Here is a 6,252-nt window from a genome sequence, read left to right as displayed (position 1 = left end):
AGAAAAAAATATACCTGGAATACATGGGCAAACGAGCATTCACATCCCATGCCATTCTTTCCACCCCAAATACCCTTTCCTTTCATTTTTGACACTTCTCAGGTCTCCTTCAGAAGGCATTTCCTTATTCATCCCTATTCAATTCTGACTATGTCTCACCACTGTGCCTCTCTTAGTAATTAGTACTATGTGTGTTAGAGGAATTTTCACCTCTTTCACTCTGCAGGAGTGTGCTGCCCTGAGGAGGCTCTCTCTGGGATCTGCCCTTCGGGTCTCCTTCATCTACTCAGAAAACTCCCCCACTTTGTAAGCCTCCCTCTTCCTGCTCTCCTTTCCCACAGAAGGAACATCTCTGAGGTGAATGGAGCAGGGCCCAGGTCAGAGATTCTCACCAGACTATTCATCACAATCACCTACAGAAGTTGGAAAATAATAGTGTGGGGCTCTCTGTTCATCCTCATTCAAAAGATGGCAGTATCTTCTTATGCAGTGCCAGCTGCATCCCCAAGACATGGTGGTGAAGGTCAGAGTAAATGGATTTGGTCATATTGGGTATCTAGTCACCAGGGCTGCTTTTACCTCTGGCCAAGTGGGTATTATCACCACAAATGACCCCTTCTCATTGACCTCAAATACATGATCTACATGTTCCAGTATGATTCCACCCATGACAAAGTCAATGGCACATTCAAGGCTGAGAATGGGAAACTTGTCATCAAGAGAAAGCCCATTTCCTGGGCACCAGTGTGGCTCAGTCAGTTAAGTGTCTGCCTTCAGCTCAGGTCATGATCCCAGGGTCCAGGGATCAAGTCCTGCATCAGGAAACCTGCTTCTCCTTCTCCTGCTTCCCCTGCTTGGGCTCTCTCTCTCAAATAAATAAATAAAATCTTAAAGGAAAGGAAAGGAAAAGAAAGGAAAGGAAAGGAAAGGAAAGAAAGCCCATCTCCATCTTCTAAGAGAAAGTTCCTGCCAACGTCATGGGGTGATGCTGCGAGTACCTTGTGGAGTCCACTGGGGTCCTTCACCACCATGGAGAAGCCTGGGACTCATTTGAAGGGTAGAGTTAAGAGAGTCATCATTTCTGCCCATCCTGCTGATACCTCCATATTTGTGATGGGTGTGAACCATGAGAAATATGACAACTCTCTCAAGACTGTCAGCAATGCCCCCTATACAACCAAATGTTTGGGCCCTCTGGCAGGAGTCATCCATGACAAGTTTGGTAGAGTGGAGGGACTAACGACCACAGTCCCTGTCATCACTGCCACCCTGAAGACTGTCAATGACCCCTCTGGGAAGCTGTGGTGAGGTGGCCGAGAGACTAGTCAGAACATCATCCCTGCTTCTACTGGTGCTGCCAAGGCTGTAGGCAAGATCATCCTTGTATTGAATGGGAAGCTCACTGGTTTGGCCTTCCATGCCCCCATCCCCAACATGTGAGTCATGAATCTGACCTGCCATCTGGAGAAAACTACCAAATATGATGACATCAAGATGGTGGTGAATCAAGCATCCCCCTCCAGGGCATCCTGGGTGATGCTGAGGACCAGCTTGTCTCCTGTGACTTCAGCAGTGACACCCGCTCTTCCACCTTCAATGCTGGGGCTCCGTTGCCCTCAATGACCACTTTGCCAAGCTCATTTCCTAGCACGACAATGAATTTGGACACAGCAAATGAGTGGTAGATTTTGTGGTCCACATGGCCTCCAAAGAGAGAGAGACCCCTGGACCACCAGCCTCATCAAAAGCAAGAAGAGAGAGGTCTAAGGCTCCTAGGGAGTCCTTGCCCCAACTCCTGTCTAACATACTGAGAATCTCCTGACCTCTACACAGTTTTCATTCCAGACCCTCTGAAGAAGGGGAGGGGCTTGGGGAGACCTGCTTTGTCATGTACCATCAATAAAGGACACAGTACCCAGCCAAAAACAAAAAGGAAAAATAACAGTTGGGTATGTGTAATCATTGCTTTCTGTTCTGGAAGAAAAGAGATCACAAGCCACTGTTGGAAGTGTTTGCCTTTGGAAGGAAGAAGGACTGAGGGCTGGATGAAAGGGGCACAGTCTTTCTTTACTGTACTGTGAATTTTTACTTTGGGTAGCATGTCATTTAATTTTCTTAAAACATAGAAAAAAACAGATGTTCAAAGTCTGATCCCAGATACAATTATTTAGAATATCTGGGAAGGGGCCTCAGCAGCTGTATTTTATTTAAAGCTTTGGGTGATTTTGATGCAAAGGCAGAGTTGGGGCCCATGAGGGAGGAAAAGGGTATATTCACATTGTACAGGTGTGAATGCACATGTGGTTATATGTGGGAGGGTAGCGGTTGGGAGCAGGATTCTACAACTAAAAAATAATAATAATAATAATAATCCTCCTCTTCAATATTCCGTGCATAGAGGTTTCCTCAGCCTTCTCCCCAGAAACCAGATCAGACAGTGGGCTCAGTCTCCACTGCCTAAGGAAAGGCCAGAATGAAGCTTATTCCCCATTGGAGGGTGAGTAGTGAGGGGCAATAAGTATGGACTCAGAAGCCAGACAGCCCAGGTTCCAGTCCTGGCCCTAACTGTGCCTTTCAGACACTTCTTTCTGCCTTCATGTCCTCAGTTACAGTTGACGTGTGTTGCTATGCCCAGAGTACTTAGAGCCAGGTCCAGTGCAGGAAAAGCACAGTGCATCCCTGGCTATCAGCACAAGGAAAGCAGGGGAGCCCCTCCTTATCATGAAACCTGAAGCAGGTCACTCCCTACTTCCTCTGTGTCCCGGCAGAGCCACACTGTTGTCCCTGCGTAATCACGCCATGATGCCATTTTCTGTTCACATGCCTGTCTGCGTGACTGGGGTGTTAGTGCCTGTGGGAGACATCACTTCCCGTGGGATTTGTGTCCTCCCTTTCACAGAGAGCAGTGACCTTTGAAAAACTGTAAAGCATGCCAAAGAAGGAGTCTCTTAGTTGCAAAGCCAGAGCATCTCTTTCTTGCAGGAAGCCATCTTTGACCTAGCCACGTTTAAACATTGACTCCTCTTCCTCTGTAGACTCACCATCTGGTAGCCTGTCAACAGTCTTCCACCTGAGGCTGAAATTTCATCTCTCTCCCAAGGCCAGGGCTCCTGGGCGATGAGCCTTTTCTTCTCCCGTGTTACACACGTCCAGATTTAACTGCGTTTCTTGGCACACAGCAGGAGTGCAATAAATGTCTGTTGAGTCAGATTGCGGTTCTCCTCTGACCCTCCCTGACATTCTCTCAGACTCCTACAGAAGGCAAACAAGATGTGAACCGGATGTTGAGTCTCCATATCAATGGAGGTGCGGTGGAGGTAGAAGTAGGTTTACCTCTAAGAGAAGCATTTTTTTTAATAAACAGTCTGCAAACACTTGAAAAAGAGGAACAAGGTGTGTCCTGGTTCTAAAATCCGAGATAATTTTACTTCATCGGCAGCAGGGCCCTTTGTTCTTTATTAAAACTGCTTAGGAATAACCTTGCCACGCTACTGCTACTATTAATAATGTGTAGACCTTATCACATTACAAATTGTATTATGAAAATTGAGTGCCAACACCAGGGAAAACTGATAGGACAGAGCTACCTCATTCTCTGATAAGGGAGCAGACTTCCTTCGGACTTCCGCTGGCTCCCTTCTGCGCCTGCGAACAAACTGCAGCCTCCTCAGCCCCCACCCTCTCCACCCTCGAGTACCAATCAAAGGGATTGGTGAGGCCCTTCTGCCAAGTGCCGCCAAGCATCCTAAAGAACTGGCGAGGAGCTGCTGCACCGTGGCCAGCAGTTTGCATTCAGAACAACCAGCCGGCCTTTCAAAAAGACAGGGACCCAGGCCAATCCACACAGTTCTCAGTTTTTATAAGGACATCTTCCCATACTTTCCACCTCAGGCTTCCAAACCACACTTGTCAATAGGGCATGGTCCTCACTTTCCATGTCTTAGCCTCCTCTTGTGTAAATCAGGAATTCTTCTAAACAAAGAAGGGGTAGGAGACGGGGGCAGTGGAGAGCCTCTCACTAGATCTGCCCCTCTTTCCACTCAGGACTGCCCAGGGGCTCCCCAGGAGGATCTTAACTCCCTCTTCTGATAGTATTGCTCTGTGAGGAAGCTACATGCAGCACTGTCAGGGAGAAGGAGAAGGTTTCCATCTGCATACAGTTCATTAAACCCACTTTGGTGGGGCACGTCCTCCATTAGGAGCTAGAGCATCCTCGTCCTGCCAGCAGCAGGAGGACCCTGAGAGGAATACCTCTGCAGGCTTTCTTCTGCCTAGGAAAACCAAGTGAGATCCAAACCTAAAGAGTGTCTGGTTTAACTTCCTCAAATCACTCTTTATTCTTCCTGGGAAAGGCCTGCCCAGCGACCCAGACTGATTCTCTGGATTTCAAATGCAAATTGCACACACACGCATGCACACACAGGCACACACACGCTGTGAGAGTTTTTATGGGGTAAATGGTGGCGTCATAAACGTCCAAGTTCAGCACCACTTTTTAACTTTCCATCACCAGGCCTTATCTTTCCAGAAAAGAGATGAAAAGGTCTGAGGGAGGGAGGTGATCATAGAGATGGGAATGGCTTTTATTAAAAGAGTGTTTTCCCAGACCTTAACTAAACCTCATCCACTTTCGTCAGTCAGGGCCGACAGTTGAGAGCAATATTAGAGGAGGTAATTGCATGTATCAGTCAACAGCTTTTGTCCCGCGGCCGCTGAGAATTACAGTAAAACGGGCACAGGAAAACAGCATACTGGATTAAAGGCAAAAAAGATCTTTCTCCAGTTTCTCTCTACTCACCAGCTGTTATGTTCGGCTACGGAGACAGAAGCAGCAATAATATCTGGGGGAAATCTAGCCTACCACAGTCTGGGTTTTTTTTTTTTTCCTCCTTCTGTTTTTCCTCCACCTTAAAAGTGATTAAGCTTCGACTTTAAAGAGAAACTTTTTCAAAAAGCTTTCTATCTCACCATAGCAACTAAGCTATTGACTGTATATGAATTTTTCTCCCATTCAAGTATATGAACACATACAAACCGAATCTTCTACCCTTGCTCAGGCTGACTGTAAAACAGCCACCCCAGAGCTGTTGATGTCACTTAGGAACACCTCCCCCATAGTTGCTTATTCAGTTAAACAGTTGACAAGACATAGATACATTTTATGTACATTTGATTGTAAGTCACACCAAGTCAAATCACGCCATGCTGAAGAGTTAGCAGAGGAGTCTGAAATTCACCCCCGCTAAGTTGGAGTTGGAAGAAGAGAGAGAGGAGAAAGAAATGCCTATCCTTGTGCACTGAGCACAAATCTGCACAGGAGAAGTGTGATTGTCACCAGGTCCCTGGTGCTCCGGACACCACACACTGGCCCCCTTACCCCCATGCTAAAGGAACTCCCTTTCTCTCAAACATGAGAAAATAAACACGTTTGTCCAAAAGCTGTCAGAGACTTTGGACACAAAAGAGGAACATTCTTAGGGCCAAGTCAAGGGTACCCGAGAGGGAGAAGTGGCTAAGCTGGGAAGGACAGAGACCAACTCCAGCAGGATAGCAGGGACCAGAGAATTGTGACCCTGGGTCATTTCTGAGTGCCTCAGTGAAACCAGGCTCAGAGCTGACTCAGCTCCACTGTGACTCTGACAGAGGCCAGTTGGGACATGGATGCATAGCCAGTTGGGTGGCCAGCTCCACTGTGACTCTGACAGAGGCCAGTTGGGACATGGATGCAGTGGATCACAATGAAGCTGTTGTTATTAATGAATTTGATTCTTAAATACTTGAAATCCTATAGCCAAGATCAACTTCATGATGCAACAGTTAACAGGTTTTGTTTTGTTTGGCTTTGTTTTGCTTTTTACAGATCAAAAGCTGAGGTTTAGAAAGGGGAGGCAACTCACAAGACATAGTCAATGAGTAATACAGGCAGGATTCAAACTCAGCTCTGTCTTTCCTAAAGCCTTGCTCATGCCACTGCAACTTCACCCTGGGGTGGTGCGTGTCTAGTAGTACTTGAGTGTGGACACCAGGGATGTAGGGAGCTACAGGATCTACAGGATAAAACTTAGCATCTTCCTGGGACATCAAATGTATTCGAATAACTGTGAGTATCAAATAGAACAGGAGGAATAGGGTGGTGTGGGATGAAGTAATTGCATTAATCAGTATTTTATAGCACACTTTTTCACATTAAATTCAATGGCTGTATTAGAGAGCAGGATGCAATATTCCTATTTTTAAAAAAGATTGAATAGG

The 6,252-nt window shown here is 46.5% G+C and overlaps 1 pseudogene; it reads left to right on the top strand.

The window, feature by feature from the left end:
• Positions 1-511: 511 nt before the first annotated feature.
• On the top strand, positions 512-1,685 carry LOC116878158 (annotated as a pseudogene).
• Positions 1,686-6,252: the final 4,567 nt, after the last annotated feature.

Source organism: Lontra canadensis, unplaced genomic scaffold, assembly GCF_010015895.1.
Source record: "Lontra canadensis isolate GAN:19392208 unplaced genomic scaffold, GSC_riverotter_1.0 scaffold56, whole genome shotgun sequence".
Lineage (NCBI taxonomy): Eukaryota > Metazoa > Chordata > Mammalia > Carnivora > Mustelidae > Lontra > Lontra canadensis.
The sequence above is the reverse complement of the archived record's forward strand: the minus strand, read 5'-3'. Positions and strand labels throughout refer to the sequence as shown.